The sequence below is a fragment of the Macaca fascicularis genome, chromosome 2 (genome assembly GCF_037993035.2).
Source record: "Macaca fascicularis isolate 582-1 chromosome 2, T2T-MFA8v1.1".
Classification (NCBI taxonomy): Eukaryota; Metazoa; Chordata; class Mammalia; order Primates; family Cercopithecidae; genus Macaca; species Macaca fascicularis.
This window is the reverse complement of record NC_088376.1, coordinates 55,125,591-55,145,133: the sequence shown is the minus strand read 5'-3', so window position 1 is coordinate 55,145,133 and position 19,543 is coordinate 55,125,591.

The following is a 19,543-nucleotide window of genomic DNA, read 5'->3' as shown; positions in this document are numbered from 1 at the left end:
GACCAAATTCAATAAATCATAATCAAGTTTGTACTTGGAGTATATAAAAATTTAGAGGAGGACCCCAAAAACTCTGGAAATTCAAGAAGCAGACAGGATGAATCAGGCTCATATCCTTTAATTTTGTTTAAAACTGCATTTATTATAATTGTTGTTGGTATTATTTTATTTTCAACTTGAATACTTTAGGCAGAGCATACTTCTCTCGTCAAAGCTTCACTACATTCTACTGTGACAGCTTCTCATATTTACATTCTTTACCTGCTTTTGATTTAGTTTAAACTCCTCTTTGAATGGTCTCATCAGGAATACCAGCATCACTTAGAGAAACACCAGCATCACTTAGAGAAACACCAGCATCACTTAGAGACATATTAGAAATTCTAAGACCTAACCCCATACCTAGTGAATCAGAAACTTTGTACATAGGGCCCAACAGTTTATGTTTTATCATCCAAGAATACTAGCTAATTTTTGAGAAGCTCTATTATAAATAATTACAGTTACATCAATGCCAGCAAGCACTCTACTTTCTTGACAATAACCCAACCCCCAAACCTCCACAAGTCCAGCATTTGTTTACTGCACCATGTGACATCATTGCTTTCTTCAGAGCATTTTCAGCAACCCTGTAATGTCTCTGATTAGCTGTGTATGGAGGGTTCATTTTTGCAATAATCTCATACAATCACATGCAAAGCATGTCTTTATGCCTTTCTAGTCGTCTTCTTAATCCATTTGCTGTTTACAATACCCATAAGACTTATAGGGAGGTAAGAAGAGTACTTACCTTGAGTGTTCTTTTTAAATATTAACACTTCAGTCTTTCCTTCTTTTTTGTCAGGAAGCTGTGACTCATTTTACAGATTAAAAAATAAAAACAAAAACTCAACCAAAACAATCAAAACCAACCAACCAAAACAGAAAACCTCAAAACCAAGTTCTTAAGGTAACAGAGATTTAAACAGTGCATAAATGTTTAAGGCCATTAAGGGGGATGCCTTTATTACACAGGCATATTTGGTATCAGCAACTTTTTGGCTTATGGAACAGAGTTTTTGCCTTGTCTTTCTATTCTTAACATCAACATACACACGAACTGATGAGCTTCTTCAATTTTTAACATGACTACCGATGTGAAATAAAGCAAATATGCTTGTAAAACAATAGGAAATAAAAGAGAGCAAAATTTTCTTTAGATTCACATTTATAAATGTTGCTTTGTTTCACTTGATATTCTCTTCCACAGTTTTTTTTTTTTTTCCCAAGTCAAGGAAGCTGTTAACATTACTGATTGAAAGTCCTGTTTGCTTCTTCGAGACATGAGAAACTGTGGGCCAGCCAGTCAGAATCTAAATTGTGTTACCTCATCCAAAGCTTGATGGTGCCCTCACTGATGCTAGCACTAGCTAAAATGTGTTTGTTGACTGCATACTCAACCTACTCAACGTGAGGAGCCGTTCAATGAATTTTCTCATTTATCTAAGGGTAGACATTTTTCCTAAAGTCAATCAGACCATACGCCTTCTGTGTTTCAATTATTTATGTGAAAGCAAGGGAAAAGTTAGGAACAATTTGCAAATAGATTTTTTAATATAAGGAAGGAAAGTTTAATACAAAAAGAAGTGAACGTAATGCAATTACTATGATAGATAAACAGAATTTCTTTGCAAAAGAATATTTATTCTTCATCTCCTAATCAGCTTCCAGCAAAGCCAATTTTTTTTCCACCAAGAGATAACAAACAATGTCTAGGAATATTGTTTACATTACCTGTGGCACATATGTTTCTTTTTTCAAATCTCAGGAATAGTGTCCATAAGATGCTTGGCATGAGAAAAAAAATATTTTTGTATCACTGCTGCTTTACATAGTTAGGTTCATGCATTCAATATTCTTCTGAATAATTATGAAAGTAGAGGATAGAGCACTAAAAGTTATTTTGGGGGCTTGTCAAATACAATTTATGGAAGGCCATTGGTTTGAAATGAGCTCCTGTACTAGGCCCACAAGACCAAACCAAAATGGAATTACTCACGTTAAAGCTCCATATTACCAAGTTGAAACCCAGTTGTTTATCTAACCTTATGAGCAATCAGGAGAGAGAGAGAAAATATTCAAACCCCCAGACAGGCCAGTTTTAGTGGGCATGAGAAGGAAGTCCCCTTCACTTTAACTTTGAAGCAACCAATCCATTTTTTTGTTCTGTTTCTGCTTTCCTTAGCCCCTTTCTGTTTATCAAGGCAAATTTCTCTGCTTGGCTCATCAAAACATCCATTCTATTTTATAAAACAACATGTTGCCTGATGCTAGAATCACAAGTAAAAGCTAATTAAGATCTTAATTAAATTTGTGCTAATTTTGTCTTGTGTCTTGTGACAGGTATATTTTCTTATTATTTTTATCATCAGCACTCAGCATAGTTATAGGATACATGTTGAAATCATAAATGATTACTAATATACATTAGTTTGATTTGTAATTTGTGTAGTTTGTTTGAAAGAAAGTCTCAAAATGGATGAAGGATCTGAAGTAGACTGTTATTCATCTTCAGAGATTAAGTAGTAAGAGTTTAAAAACTGAACAGCAACACAAAATAACCCTATTAGGAATGACATCTGAGTCACAAACCCAGCAATAGAAACCCTTGAGTTTTAAAGCATGTGCTGTAATCGTTGAGTTTCAGCAATCTTTTTACTATCGTCCAACTTCACATGCCACATTCATTAGCAATATGCCGAGATGTGAAATGATCAGCCTATCATAGAGAGTGCACAGAAATAATTTCTTTTCTACGTTCTTCTAGCATTTTGTCTACCTTTAATGGAAGTAGTGGTTGCACTTTTGCCTTACATCAACATTAGAAGGCAATTTAGTAAACCTGTTAGATGCTGATTAAATACAAAAAAATTTGTTTCATTGGTTTCTGTTTCATACATATAATTTATTTAAAAATAAGCCTTTTCCAAGGATGGACATATTTTATTTTTGTAACTTTGTGTTAAATCCCCAATTTTTTTCTTTTTGATGGAGGTGAGATTTTCTTTTTCTACTGAAACACTTCATTTCAAAATGTGCTCAGATGCCTTCAAGTAATATCAATTCAAGTGAATGGTAATGTTTGTATAATCCATTAAAAAAATAAGTCCAAAAAACACATTATCAAAGATTTAGTCTCTCTTTGCAGTTCTGTTAGCTAACATGACTGAAAATGAAACTTGGCATGTGGTTAGTGTAGCCCGAACTTAAGCATGTTTCTCAACTTTTAAGTTCCTGTTTTAGGCAAATGTACTGTAGTTAATAGTTTATTAATTCAACAGAAGATTAGAAAAAAGGGGAAGGGTTGTTTTTTTAAATTTTCCCCAAAACTGACAAGTTAGATGACTAAATTAAATCACTCTATTAACAAAATTTCAAGTATTTTTCTTGTCTTCATCTTTGTTCCTGTATCTCCTCCCCAAATCTTCTCTCTCAATTCAAATTCATGCCTTAACTTTCTTTAAATATACTGCCTAGACAATTATCTCTCCCATAAAGCACTACAATCAAGCCCATAAGTTGCTTAGAAGCACTTCTGTTCAGAATACAATTTTGTATTTTCTCATATATATTTTTCAAACAGTTACCTGGTTAAAAATGTCTCACAACAACCTTCTCCATTCATTACTTACTAAATGACATAGAAACTCCCCAATTAGGGTCTCAAGTATTTCTACAATATAGCTTCCTTCATCAAGCACTTTAATTCCTTCTATTTAATTCCTTCTACAGTATGGCTTCCTCATCAAGCATTTCAGTTCCTTCTATTTCCTAGTATAAGTCAAAACCCACTTTCCAGCCAAACTAGACTCTTTGCTATTTTCTAATAACTTATGGGTTTGTTCAGTATTTTTATTTACACTTACTCCCTTTTAACTTCTTATTGTTTATGTCCACTTCCATTAGGATTTTCAGTTAAAGATATTTATTTAACAAGTACCTATTAAGTGCCACCCTGGGCCTAGTCATAAAATAGGAAGTAGGGAGATGCCAGTGAACAACAATGAAGGATACTTCCCTGCATTAATGGAGTTTTTAGTAAATGAAAACAAAACACCGGCCGGGCATGGTGGCTCACGCCTGTAATCCCAGCACTTTGGGAGGCCAAGGTGGATTACGAGGTCAGGAGATTAAGACCATCCTGGCTAACACGGTGAAACCCTGTCTCTACTAAAAATACAAAACATTAGCTGGGCGTGGTGGCACGTGCCTGTAGTCCCAGCTACTCAGGAGGCTGAGGCAGGAGAATCACTTGAACCCAGGAGGCAGAGGCTGCAATGAACTGAGATGACGCCACTGCACTACAGCCTGGGCAACATAGCGAGGCTCTGTCTGAAAACAAAATAAAACAAAAACCAAAAAACACCAACTTAAATATAAAACTAAAAACTTACGATAGACACTTGGAAGGCAAGATCTGGAGAGCTGTGAGAGTGAAACCGGTGATCTAATTTAATCTTTCAGTTGGTAAAACTGTGAGACCTGAAGCATGGGCAGGATTAACCAAGCAAAGATTCGATGGAAATCAGTTCAGTCATAAAGAACAGCATTTTCAAACGCACTGAAGAAGTTTATAAAAAACACAAGTGTGTGCATTACATAGTGTGAGAGAGGGAATTGCCCATAGAGAGAATACACTTCCCAGGTAGCCAAAGTGGATATACTCCTTCATTTCTTCTTCTAACCAACCTGAGTAATGAATATTTTTAATGTAATTAACAACACTTATAGATTTTAGGTATGACCCTAGATTGTAAACTGCTTGGAGACAAGACTTATTTATTTTTAACTTTTTAAATGTTTATTTTTGTTAATAAAGATAACTTATTCATCTTTTGTAGAAATGGGGTCTCCCCATGTTGCCCAGGATGGTCTCAAACTCCTGGGCTCAGGTGATCCTCCTGCCTCAGCCTCCCAAAGTGTTGGAATTACAGGTATGAGCCACCATGCTTGGTCATTGACTATTTCTTATTCATATTTTTGTTCCATGCATTATTTAACACAATGCACCATGGGTAATGAATATAAGACTGGGTTTCTGAGTGGGACTTGTGTAATTAATTACACAGGACCCTGCACTTAGAAGGGTACACTCTTGCTTTAATGCTCAGATGTCATTGTCCTGAATTTCTTAATACTTTTTTAAAAAGGACCCTGAATTTTCATTTTGAATTCAGCCGCCCAAAATTATGTAGCCAATCTTGAATGGATGTAAACTTGCTGAGTGAATTAATGATTTAAGGGCCAACAGGATCTAATTGGAATAGTTCTGCAGGTCATTTTTTTTTTACCAGGGTCTATTATACTTCAGGCACACCATATGAGTCTCATACGAGTTATGTGATGGGTGGCTTAGAAATGAGCAAAGTTCTCCTTTAAGAAACGTCCTCAGTTCTCAAGTGTACTATTTCTTTTTCTTTCTTTCTTTCTTTTGAGACAGAATCTCGCTCTGTCGCCCAGGCTGGAATGCAGTGGCATGATCTCGGCTCACTGCAAACTCCGCCTCCCTGGTTCGCGCCATTCTCCTGCCTTAGACTCTGGAGTAGCTGGGACTACAGAAGCCCGCCACCACGCCCGGCTAATTTTTTTTTTTTTTTTGTATTTTTAGTAGAGACGGTGTTTCACCGTTTTGGCAAGGATGGCCTCGATCTCCTGACCTTGTGATCCACGCGCCTCGGCCTGTTGAAGTAATGCTGGGATTACGGGCGTGAGCCACCGCGCCCGGCCTCTCAAGTGTACTATTTCTTAAATAACACATTGAGCTCTATATTGATGTGGTCACTTGTGACTTATTCAGGTATTACTGGAACCCTCTCAATTGAAGCAGAATTCTTTTGTGGGTAATTACTTCTCAAACCTACATTCCTAACACTAGGAAATGAATAAGTCAAAGTCCCAGGCATTGTTTATTACGCAACAGATCTCTTGGCGTTTTGTAAATTATTTGCCACTTGTTGCCTATCACAAGTATGAATGAGACATATCAATGTGGAGAAATACATTTCATTCAGGACCATGGTGATGAGTCTATGGAAGTTTGCAGAAAAAGCAAAAGCAGTAAAAACCTTCAATTAGGAAGGATTAACCACATTATATGTGCGCCTGGTAATGAATGAGGAATTGGATCTTCTACAGCTGAAGCTTTGTGACTTTGGGTGCCTGGAAGAACTAGTTTAGTATTTAGTCTAGATAAGAACAGTGCTAAAAAATATTTATGAGAAGCTGGAGTAAATATTGAAAATTATTGACTGAATCAATCTTTTCAGAGTATGAGAAACTCCTTTAAGAATTCAGAAGAAATTTTTTTTTAGTTTATTAATCAGTTCACCAAGCTACAATCAAAATTATCTTACTAAGCTTCAATATGCCAGGCTGAGCTCTCATTTTATCTGTTTGGATCATGATCCATGGATTATGGCCTCCTTAGTGCAGTTGACAACTTAAACTATTTTAGCTCAAGAGGAGTTTTTATGGGTACTTTTAGCAGTGAGCCAAAAAGGTGCCTGCAGACTAAATAGGACTTTAAACGCCATACACTTCTATTCATTGCCTGTTGATAAAGTGTACAGATTCCAAGTCTACTTCAAGAAAGCCTTTTATGGACCTCATGCATGTACTGAACCTGGGTTTGGGTCATCTCTCCTTGTTCAACAAATAGTGACAGAAAACTCTTTTCGTTAATAACAATTGCAGAACATTATTATCTTTCAGATAAGCTATTAACAGATTGTGAAATTAGTGACTAAAAATACTGCTTTGAAAGTAGGTGAATTTCAAACTTATGAAACCAATCAGGACTGAGTAAATCCAGCAGTAAGTCTATTTGGTTTTTATTTAGAGATGTGGAGTTATGCATTTGTTAGGAGAGTGCATTCATTTTGTAATGATGGGATATAGTAAACCTGTATTATTTATGAACAAAATATCATCCCTCAATCTTTTTTTCTGAACCCCTCAGGGGGAATTTCTCTTTGGTGGCCTACTTATACATTGTACATCTTTCATGACACTTCATTCTCTTCCTGTGCTTTTTTAAAAATCACTTTTATTTTTATTATTTTGTTTAAAAATTTTTTAATTTTTAAAATTATTTATTTTTTTAATTTTTAAAATATTTTTATCATTTTCTCTCTAGCCAAATGCTCCTTGAGTATAAAGACCACTTTATTTATTTATTTACTTATTTATTTATTTTGAGACGGAGTTGCCCAAGCTACAGTGCAGTGGCACCATCTCCACTCATTGCCACCTCCGCCTCCAGGTTCAAGCAATTCTCCCACCGCAACCTCCTGCGTAGCTGGGATTACAGGCACATACCATCATGCCTGGCTAATTAAGAACACCTGTTCTTAATAGCTTTATCCATAGTTCCTGGCAGATAATAATAGCTTATTAAATAATAATGAAAGAGGGCTTGGGTCATTCTTGTTTTAAATCATACCATGGTTATGTGTATCTTCTTAGTCCTGACGCTTAGGTAGCTATCAAGTCTATGGAAGGCAGCCTGAGTCCATAGAAAATGTACACCAGGCTCAAAAGTTTTAAGCACACATGAGAGTGTGCCCATATGTGATGGTAGAGAGACTGCTGGAAAGCAAAGTGTTTTCTAATTCTAGGGGGCATGAGTATCTAGACTGAGGAGCAGAGAGAGGCAGGGTTTGAGAAGAAAGCAAACAGCACAGAGATTGCTTTGATGCCCTGTACACACAGTGAACCACATCCTCACCCTTGTGGGGAGTTGCTCTCTGAGATGTCTGGCTTTTGTTCTGACGTCTGAAAGGAGGCACTCATTTTTTAAATTTCTGCTCCCGAAATACAGGCTTTAGGAGGGGGGATGGAGAAGCACAATTATACCCTGGACAATTTTTTGTTGTTGTTGTTATAGCATGGAAACGTTTTACCTATTGAAAAAAGTTAGGAAGACATTTTAGTTTTAAAATATATAAAACTGTGTGGGGCAGAGTGCCAACACATTCATTTACAGAGAGAGAAATATTTCACAGGTGTGTGTATAAAAGACATCTTGTAAAAAATTTTTTTAATAAACAAAATCAACCTAGATTGGATTCTGCTTCTCTCCTTCTATAGAACCAGGATCAGTTCTTAATAAAAGTGTATATATACACATATATATACATGCATGTGTGTGTGTGTATATATATAATCTAAGGAGAAAGTAGTTAACTGCAGTAGAAAGCTTTAATCTGTGAATCTATTTAAGCATATTGTTTGAATGTCAGTTGGAGGCCTATTTTAATGGGCAGGATATAAGAATATTAACTAAATTGTGATAATTTATAAAGCTCTCATTTCTCCTAATTTAACTGTTGTAAGACATTTTTTCAAAAAAAAGTTTCTTTTTAGCTGCACCAGTTTTCTCTTAATTTCCAATGACAATATAAAATGCAATATATTTATTTATTGACAATTTTAAAGTAATTTCTATTTTATTTTGATTTTCCTCTGAGATTATTTTAAACTTACATTTTCTTTTTTTGATTTTTTTTTCTTTTTGTAATTGTGCACCCAATACATTTATTTTTTAGGTACTTGTGATAGACATTGCTCTCCCCTATTTCTGCTCCTTCCATGTACACACAGAATTGTGAGTTGTTGAAGTAATGGGAGACCATTTGCTTTAAGTCTGGCTTCTCTCATCATAGGAGGGTAAATATTGGTTAGTTTAAACCAGTTATTTATCTTTCCAGTAATAGAAATGGTCACATGATGTAATTCAGCTGATGAGACACAATGGAAAGCCTGCTGGGAGGCACCTGGAAAAACTGTCATTAATAAGAGGGACAAGGGAAAGATATGGAGTTTTGTAGTCTTTTTGAGGGGTGAGACTGCAATATTTGGAGCTGCTACAGCCACTTGCAATTAGGTGGAAGAGAGAAGCCTGAGGGCAAAGTTGAGGAATTAGAAAGAAAAGTTGAATATTTCCTGGGTCAATGATAAAATCCTCTGGATATGTAAGGTTATACATTGTCTAATGTTTAGAGCTACTTTGAGTAGCATCCTCTGTTGCTTTCATTGAAAGCATGTTAACAGACATCACCAGTTCTGGAAACTCATGGCTCCTACTGATTATCCTACTGATAAAGATGCCATTGAGTTTAATATTCCTTATTGAATGTGCAGACTCTACCAATTAAGCTTTATAATTTGATACATGGGATATTAGATGAAGAACAAGTTAGGCTTAGGATGAAAAGCTAGCATTCCAAATATCCATATTTCTGGAATTACTTAAAGGTTTAAGATTATATACAGGCATATTTCTGAGCTTGTGGATTCAGTTCCAGACCACTGCAATAAAGTAAATATCACAACAAGTTACATGAGTTTTTTTGGTTTTTCAGTGCAAATAAAAATTATGTGTACATTATACTGTAGTCTGTTAAGCATTCAATAACATTATATCTAAAAAGCAATATACACACATTAATTTAAAATGCTTTATTGCTGAAAAATGCTAGCATTCATCTGAACCTTTAGAGAGTCATAATCTTTTTTGCTAATGGAGGGTCTTGCCTCAATGTTGATGGCTGCTGACCGATCAGAGTGGTGGTTGCTGAAGTTTGGGGTAACTGTAGCAATTTTTAAAAAGAAGACAACAATGAAGTTTGCTGCATTGGTTGACTCTTCCTTTCATGAAAGATTTCTCTGTAGCATATGATATTGTTTGATAGCATTTTACCCATAGCACTTTTTTTTTTTTTCAAAATTGGAGTAAATCCTCTCAAACCTTGCTGCTGCTTTATCAACCAAGATTTTAGAATAATCTAAACCATTTGTTGTCATTTCAATAATGTTCACAGAATCATAAGGAGTAGACTGCATCTCAAGAAAATACTTCCTTTGCCCATTCTTAAGAAGCGACTACTTTATCTGTTCAAGTTTTATAATGAGATTACAGCAAGTCAGTGACATCTTCAGGCTCCACATCTAATTCTAGTTCTCTTGCAATTTGTATCATGCCTGCAGTTACTTTCTCTGTAGAAATATTGGACCCTTCAAAGTCATCCATGAAAGTTGGAATCAACTTTGTCCAAACTCCTGTTAATGTTACTATTTTGACCTCCTCCCATGAATCACACATTTTATTAATGGCATCTAAATGGTGGATCCTTTCCAGAAGGTTTTTGATTTGCTTTGCCCAGATCCACCAAGGGAATAATTATCTATGGCAGCTATAGGCTTTCAAAGTGTATTTCTTAACAATAAGGCTTCAAATTACTCCTTGATCTGTGGGTTACAGAATGTATATTGTGTTAGCAGGGATGGAAACATTAATCTCCTTGTATATCTCCATCAGAGCTCTTGGATCACCAGGTGCATTGTCAATAAACAGTAATATTTTGTAAGGAATCTTTTTTTTTCTGTAGGTCTCCATAGTGGGCTTAAAATATCCAGTAAACTATACTATAAACAGAATTGCTCTCATCTAGGCTTTGTTTTTCAGGCAGAGTGGATTTAGCATAATTCTTATGGGTTGTAGGATTTTTGGAATGATGCATGGGCATTGGCTTCAACTTAAAGTTAGCACCTAAAAGTAGGGTCAACCTGTCTTTTGAAGCTTTGAAACCAGGCAGTGACTTGTCTCTAGCTATGAAAATTTTAGATGGCGTCTTCTTTCAATTTAAAGCTGTTTCATCTGCATTGAAAATCTGTTATTTATTGTAGCCACCTTCATCAATTATTTTAGCTAGATCTTCTGGGTAACTTGCTGAAGCTTCTACACCAGCATTCACTGCTTCACCTTGCACTTTTATGTTGGGGAGATGGCTTCTTTCCTTAAGCTTCATGAATGAACTTCTGCTAGGCTTAAGCTTTTCTTCGGAAGCTTCCTTACCTCTTTCAGCCTTGATAGAATTGAAGCGATTAGGATCTTCTTCTGGATTAGATTTGGGTTTAAGGGAATGTTGTGGCTGCTTTGATCTTTCATCCAGACCACTAAAACTTTCTCTCTACCAGAAATAAAAGGCTGTTTCACTTTCTTATAATTTGTGGGTTCACTGGAGTAACACTTTTAATTTTCTTCAACAACTTTTTTTGCATTCACAACTTGGCTAATTGCTTGGTGTAAGAGGCCTTGCTTTTGGCCTATGTCAGCTTTTAACATGCCTTCCTCACTAAGTTTAATCTCATGGAGGTAGTGAGTAAAACGATAGTTACCAGAGGCTGGGAAGGATGTGAATTGAGATAAGGTAGGGGGAGTGGGGGAGATGAAGAAAGGCTGGTAATTGGGTACAAATATAGTTAGAAGAAATAAGTTCTAATGTTTGATAACAGAGTAGGGTGACTATAGTTAAAAACAATGTATTGTATATTTCAAATAGCTGGACGAGAGGACTTGATGATCCCAACATATAGAAATGGTAAGTACTTGGGGTGATGAGTACCCTAAATACCTTGACTTGATTCTATACACATTCTATACATGTAACAACATATCACATGTACCCCATACAAATGTACAAATGTTATATATCAATAAAAAATTTAAAAAAGATTATTATAGAATACTTGTCAATTTCCTTATTATTAATAATACTTTATTTACACTTCATATGTCTGATTTTTCTTTTCTTCTTTTATAACATACCCCTAGAGACAGATGTCTGATTTTTCAAACCCACACTTTGTTGAAATCTGCTAATATTTTCTAGTGTTTCTCATAGTGAATCTCTACGAAGAGTATATTCAACATACCTCAAAGTCAAAGAAGCTTAAGCCAAAAAGCAAGTTAGATGAATTTATTTCTACAGCAGTGACAGAGCATGGCCACCAACAGGTCTGGGTTCACAGTCGTAAACTTCAATTCTTTTTCCTTTTTTTTTTTTTTTCTTTTGAGGCATAGTCTCACTTTGTTTCCTAGGCTGGAGTGCAGTGATGCAATCTCAGCTCACTGCAACGTCTGCCTCCTGAACCTCTGCCTCCTCCTCAAGCGATCCTCGCACCTTACCCTCCTGAGTCGCTGGGACTAAAGGTGCTTGCCACCATGCCTGGTTAATTTTTTGTATTTTTTAGTAGAGATGGGTTTTCGCCATGTTGCCCAGGATGGTCTTGAATTCCTAGACTCAAGTAATCCACCTGCCTTGGCCTCCTAAAGTGTTGGGATTACAGGTGTGAACTACTGCTCCTGGCTATATGCCACAATTCTTGTAGCAAGGTAAAATGTTCCAGGGCATAAGGTCATTTGCTCTGCTGTATTTCCTGGGTGTGTAGCAGCTCCACCAGCAGCCTGTGGAGTCAGAGGAGGAGCAATATCCCAATAGCATGAATCCCATTACCAGAAAAGGATGGCAGAGGTTCTAAACAAGATAACACATGTCTTCTATGTGGGGTGGGTGGGTGGGTAGTAGGTGTGGAATAGTTACAGCTATGCAGGGTTTCCCAAACAAATTTGACCTGGAACTCTTTTCACTCAAAACATCTGTTACGATTTCTGGGGAAGTAAGTTCTTGACTTAACACTTCAGGAGATTATTATTTAGTATATGCAAACCATTTTAATACCGATTAATACCCCGTATCTTCATAGCAATCATACTATTATAGATATAGCCAGTTTACCTTAGGAAACCCAGATTCAGAGACGTTTACAGATTTACCAGGTCATGTACACTACTGGGAAAAAATTCAGCCCCAGTTCCTTGTTAAAATTTGTCATGAAATGGTTTGCAGACTGTGAAGTGGTCAGTTCTGTAAGTTTAAAAATTTCTGAATGTACTCCATGTAAGGCTTTGCACACAGCAGGATTGGTGCCATATAATGATTTTGTCACTATTGCATTTTATAACCCATTAGTGCAATTATATGATGTGGGCTTTGGTATCAAATCATTTAGGTGAGAATTCCAGTTGTTTCTTTTGCTGGAGTTGTGCCCTTGGGCAAATTACTTTCCATCCCTGACTACATTTCTTCATTTGGAAAATCATGTCAATTGAGGTCAGGAGTTCGAGACCAGCCTGGCCAACATGGAGAAACCCTGTCTCTACAAAAAAATGCAAAAATTAGCCGGGCATGGTGGGGTGCACCTGTAATTCTAGCTACTCAGGAGACTGAGGCACGAGAATCGTGTGGACCAAGGAGGCAGAGATTACAGTGAACGGAGATAGACACTACATTCCAGCCTGGGTGACAGAGTGAGACTCTGTCTAAAAGAAAAAAGAAAGAAGAAGAAGAAGAAAAAAAGAAAGATAATGATTGTAAATTACTAAACACAGTGATGATGACATACTAATTACTCAATGTCTTAGGTATGATTTTAGGGACAATTATCACAATTGGGTCATAGTATAGTGAAAAATTCCAGAAAGTTTTATATTAATTGTATATTTCTCTCTTAATATGTGCATTTAAATAAAAAAGCTTGTTTGAAATGCATTTTTTTTTCCTGATCTGTATTTTCTGATACATTTTGGCCAAAAAAAGAGAAAGACATGAATGGAAATCAATTAACCCTAACTTGAAACAGATGTCCCTAAAATGTGCTGTATGTTCTTTCACCCATGAGCAGCTAACACATCAATTATGGAAAGGGAGAAGCATCCAAAGCCAGATGTTTTGAATGTCTTTGGAATTTATACACTTTCTTAACTATGGCTAGTTGAGTTACTGTATGCTGATAACTGAAATAACTTCTTAATTGCATGTCATTGTAATTTCAAAGACAGCTCCTGGCCTTTTAATAGTAACGGAGGTGATTCTGCTCAATGAGAAGCAGATGCCAACACAGAACTAAATCAGATGCAGAGCATACAGATAACATTTTTCTGAATTATTTCATCAGAGCAGGGATTCAAACGTATTTCCTTTTGCCAGTCTTACTTTATAGCTTGGTGCAGTTGATAAATCTCAAAGGAGCTTACAACGGTTCCACATTGGAACTTATTCCAAGTCAGAAAGAGGCAAACAGAGTGCATTTTGATTTAGAGTCCGTTGCTGAAAATAGGATATTGTGGCTTAAAGAAATATTTAGACATTACTTAAGCTAACTATTATGGGATTGAAATGAAGGTCTAACTGTTATGACTGGAACTGCACTCATGTGTCCAAAGCTTTTTAACCAAGCCAGTAGCTTGCAGAACAAACTTCACTCTAGTGTAGAACACACATGTACACACACATATGCATGCACACACACCCAGGCATGCACACGCGCACACAAGCACACGTGCATGCACTCACACACACGTATGCACTCACGCACACAAAATCAGGGCCAAATAATAGCATAATTTATATGAATATAATCTCCCAATTTTACTTTTTTCAAAACCCAATTGGTATTTCTTAGCTTATTTAATATTGATAATTCATATCTAAATAGTCAAAAACTCTGATTGCCTTTGAGAATTTGTGTCAAGAACCTGTATACCAGATTATCTTAAATATACAGTCATACACTGCCCCAAATTCGGACTTCCCTTACTTCGCTACTCTCCTTACTTCGCTACTAAACTATAATAGTGGAAAGCTTCCTTAGGACAATTTCACTCTTAAATGTGATAACTCTTGAATTTTACAAGGACTTATGCAAAAAAAAAAAAAAAAAAAAAAATCCAAAGCTTCTTATCTGTATGAAATGAAGAAGTTTGGCAGTGGATGGAGACAGCATGTGTCTTGAGGGGATGGGGAGGGTATGGGATGGTTTGGGACTATAGTTCAAAGTCTTCTGTTTCAAAGATGAACTTTCTTTGAAACTCTTGCTTAGGAGTAAGTTCATAGGATTTTAAGAATAGTTTTCATTCAAGTCTTTAAGTATAATTGATTCTTTGGGAACATGTTACTCGGCTATTTCTTTAAAATCGCTGGCCCACTCCCACATATGTGAGTACTCATATCCCATTTAAAAAGCATGGAAAAGAGTCAGGGGCAATGAGAATTGACTTCATGGAAAGTCTTTCATAACTATAAAGTAAAATCATATGCAGGACTCAACTTTTATGCAATTTTCTTTCAAGTGTTATTAGGTAGTCAACGTATTACCAACCTGCCCTAACAAACAAAATCTGCAGGAAGGGCTCTTGGTTATGTGTTGAAAAAAAGGTGGAAGGAGGAGGGCGGTAGAGTGGGGCCACTCCTATCTGGTATATACAATAGTACCCTCACTCCATTAGGAGAACTCAGGGGTCTAAACAGACTGAGTCTTTAATAGGAAGAATAAAGATGATATAACTAGACCTTTGTGAGGACATCATTTTACTTTCCTCTAACATAGAGGTTGGATTGTTCTACATGTGTATTTGAAAAGATTATATAACCCACCACTTAGGAGGTATGAATAGAGCAAACGAATATGAGACCGTAAGGACAGAGAAGCAAAAAGATTTCTCCTAGTGGGGCCCACGCTAAAAGTTCAGGTATAGCTGTGAAGTTTTCCTCATTGTTTCAGCTCATCAATACAGCTAATGAGGATTTGGAAGAGATTTGATTATTTCAAAAATTAGGAAGCAAAGTAGGTTTACTGTAAAAATGTCCTTTTAATTTATTTTTCCAGGACGTTGAAATGCGAGAAGCAGGTGATAGGATGGGATTTTGAGTCTAATTCAGGAGAGTGAATCCTAATATAACGGGAGTCAAAAACTTCATTGTAACTCAGAGAGGTAAAGACAACCAATACTCACCAGCGATTGGGAAGAGACTACTAAATATCAAGCCGAATTTAAAACTTAGCTCAACTAGATAATTAATATGATTTCTCTACGTCATTAATACTGTTTCTCTGGAAAAAAGAGAAAGCTTAGTTTGAGTCAGCTTTTCTTCCTAAATATGTCTACAGGGCAGTGTCTTCTTTCTGCCCTGTCACTACTTGTTCATTTGGCACTTTGTATGGATTTGTGGCTGGAGCGGAGTGGTGCACACTCTAGTCTCTCTGACAGCTTGGTAAAAGTCTAGTGAATGGATAAAGAAACGGATAACCCAGTTCATTTTCTGATGCTGCTATAGGCCCCTCGATGTCAAGTTGTAATGCTCACTTGGGCTCCATCTGGTGGTCTACTCTGCTGTTCTTTCCATAAAGCCACTTTGTCCCTGCCAAAACCATCCCATCTGTCAAAGTCCACACCCGATTCTCAACCACTTTAAGAGATGTTTTCTATACAACCTGTTTAAGTTGTATGGAAAGCAAAGGTGTCTGGGAAAGGTAAATCTTAGGACTTCCTTCCACCTGACAAGATCACAGATTGGTATGGATAATCAAAGGCTCAAGATTTGGAAATATTTCTGATAGTCTTGCTCTCCAGTTAATCAACATATTTTTTTCTCTCCTCTTCTATCTTCCTATCTCCCTTCTTTGTGCCATCTTCTAGGAATTCCTCCCTCTGTTTCAAACTCTTTTATGACTCTGATCTCCTCTCAAACCTTATGGAGAAAGGGGCATTTTTCTCTACACTGGAGAAAACTCTGATACTTCCAGGCTTGATTATTGAAATACAAAAGGGTAAGAAAAACAGATATTTTAAAGTTCATTGGATCATTTTTCAAGACAGTGTAGTTGCTTGCAAGACACTTTTCTTACCGCATTATCTTATTTGCATATCAGCAGTGAAATATCTCGTTTGATTCCCACTGCAATAAATGGTTTCTTTTTGTAATGCATTTTAGTCTTCCTTCAGCATATGGATAGTTTAGGTTTATTAGTGCAAAGCTGATGAGTTGAGTTCATGTATTTAGAAAGACAAATTAATATTTGTCTTGTTAATATTTCCAAGAGGTCAGATGCTATATCTAGACTCCTGTTTTCCAGCTTTGATCCAGAGAAGCAACACGTTTGATAAATGATAACAACACCAAATCAGTACACTCTTGTTCTGTTTCCTTTATGGGTACCTAAAGAAGAAATTGCTGTGTAGGGTATCCTAGACCAATGCAGGGGAGTCTATTGCAATTATGAGGGCACAGTGGCATGGTCATGCATACAGAATTTGTACGGTCATACCAGAGGCTCTTTCATTTCCTATGTACTGTGGACATTGTGTTGAGAGAAAAGGAGATGGGTGGGTTGCCATGTAGGAGGCTATTTTAGGATGTAGAAATAGTACATGGGTCTATATGCAGGAAAAGCTGAATCAAGAGGAAACTGAATCAAGAAGAAAACTGAATCAAGCAGGTAAAGAAATAGCATGCATCACTGTAGCCGAAAAATTACTAACTTTTGCCCTGGAGGCCAGCAAGACACGTAGGTTGTAGGAAGTCAAAGACTGGGCACTGGAGACCCATGGATGTCATTGAAGGCCCACCAAGAAGCCAGGTGATTGCACTCTCTTGCTAAAGACACCAAGTCATCCAAGCCACACACTTCTTCTTCCAGATATTACATATCACTTTAGAGGTAGAAGACAAGGGAGAGATAAATTACAGTAGAAACTAAGCAATTTTTCCCCAACTCAAGGCTGAGTGTTAACTAAAGGGATTGTTTAGCAAATAGCCATATTAGACAAGGATTTAAGAGAGATTGGTCACATCACACTCTTTCTATCAGAGGAACATTAAACTCAAAAGAGGTCTCTACCTATTTTTTTTTTTTCTTCTTGGAATGCCACTGTGGTGGTAACACTTCATGAGCCATCTTTTGACTTTGAAAATTTAAGTCATGTATTTAAGACGATGGAGCAAAAATAATAGGAGCCTAGGCCCTCAGTGACTTTCTGGGGTCACCATACCAATCCTGGAGGGCCTACTTCCGGACTTGCATTAATGAAAGAATAGAATACCCACATTTTAAGTCACTATAGTAAGTTCTCTGTTCCTAGCAGCCAGAGTCAATTTCTTAGTGATATAGTATGCTTTTTTCTCTGAATTTCTTCAGTTAAGAATTTATAATTTCTCCCTATGCACATGTTATGTACTCAAGGCAAAAGTTATTCTTTTCAGAGATGCAAAAGAACACATTAGAAATTTTCAAAACATTATCTGAACAATTGTGTATGACCGAAAGTCAAAGTAAACTGCATAGTTTTTTGAAAACCTATGCTTAAATGATATGGCGTATGTGTGTTCATGTACTCACATGTGTATGTTTCTGTTGTCTTGGTCCAATAAAATGTAAAGAAAAACAACACCTGGAAGATATTATGGCAATATGATGGATACAAAGATAGAATTGCCACATGTAATTTATGAAAAACTGTAGAGGCATGGGCACTCTGATCAAGAGTAAATAAAGGAACTCCATGACTCTTTGAAGTCTGACCATATTAGAACAATATTAATTAATGTTTGGGGAAGGGTGGTACTGAAATCCTAAAGCAAAAACTGTGTAGATGTACTCCCACCCATGCTTGCCCTCCGAATCTTGGAGACAAGAACCAAGAACCCAGGTAGGGCCTTCTCCCTGGTAATCTCCAGGGTGTACTCTTCACATAGTAGGGCTTAGAATAAGAAGTCCACATGAGGCAGGAAACTATTTTGAGACTCCACTGAAAATCTCTACACAAGAAATCTAGTGCTAAAAGCTTACTTTCTCTCTGCCAGAATATATGAAAGTTTTTTTACTTTAAAAGTAAAAAAAATTACCACATTAATCTGTTTCTTCTAAATAGTACATTCCATAATTTAACAAAATTACCTTTTAAAATGTAAATGTTCCTGGAGGATGGGTGAAGTAGTTATATTCTCAGGGAGCATAAATTTTGTTCGAGGAAAGTGAAAATAGATGGTAGTATTGGCAGCACGTTGGCTCATGGAAAAGTAATTTTAAGATATAAGATTTGACAAAAAAGGGCAGGCCACTTTGAAAGTATTAAAGTCCTGCTTAGCAAGGTATTTGGGGGAAAACCTGTGAAATCCTTTCACTTAAGGAGAGTTCTGCTTCTTTGATTTTTAGCTTGGGTCTTACCTAGGATAACTCTATATGTCCCAGGTTGCATATGACAGTCTCCGTTAACACCAGTTGTCCTGGAGTAATTATTTTACATTGAAAATTGTCCCGGAAGACATAATGCATTTTATGGAAAATCAATTCTTATACCATTTCTCTTCCTGTAGATAAGAAGGGAGGGGGGGGGCCTCTGCTGTTCAGAAATTCAAGGTAACCCTGTGATCCTTTTCTATAGGAGAGCTAGCTCCTCTATCTTGGTGCTTCTGAAAAGTTGGTGCGTTTGTGGGAAATGGGACAATGTGTTGTCTTGGGACAAGGTTTTCCTATGCATTGAATGGTTGAAAACCTCAGAATTGAAAAAGGATACAACGCTGCCTTTCACTTGCCTCAGTGAGCTAGATCCTGAGTGAAGTGGTAGTTGAAGTGTTTTTGAAAGTTCAGGGGTAGTGATAATCACCCGTTTTCCATACCAGGCATGTCCCTTTGCTTGGAGAAATTGTAATCCCAGTTTTAAAGGTCTGCTATGTGCTAATCGGAGGATTAAAGACATTTCTTCCCAATGTGTGGAAATGAGCAGACAAAACTGATGAAAATGTACACTGTAAATTCTCAGTGAAAAAGCACCTGCCTGCATAAAGCTATTTTAATATTTAAATGTTGCCAACTATATGTATTT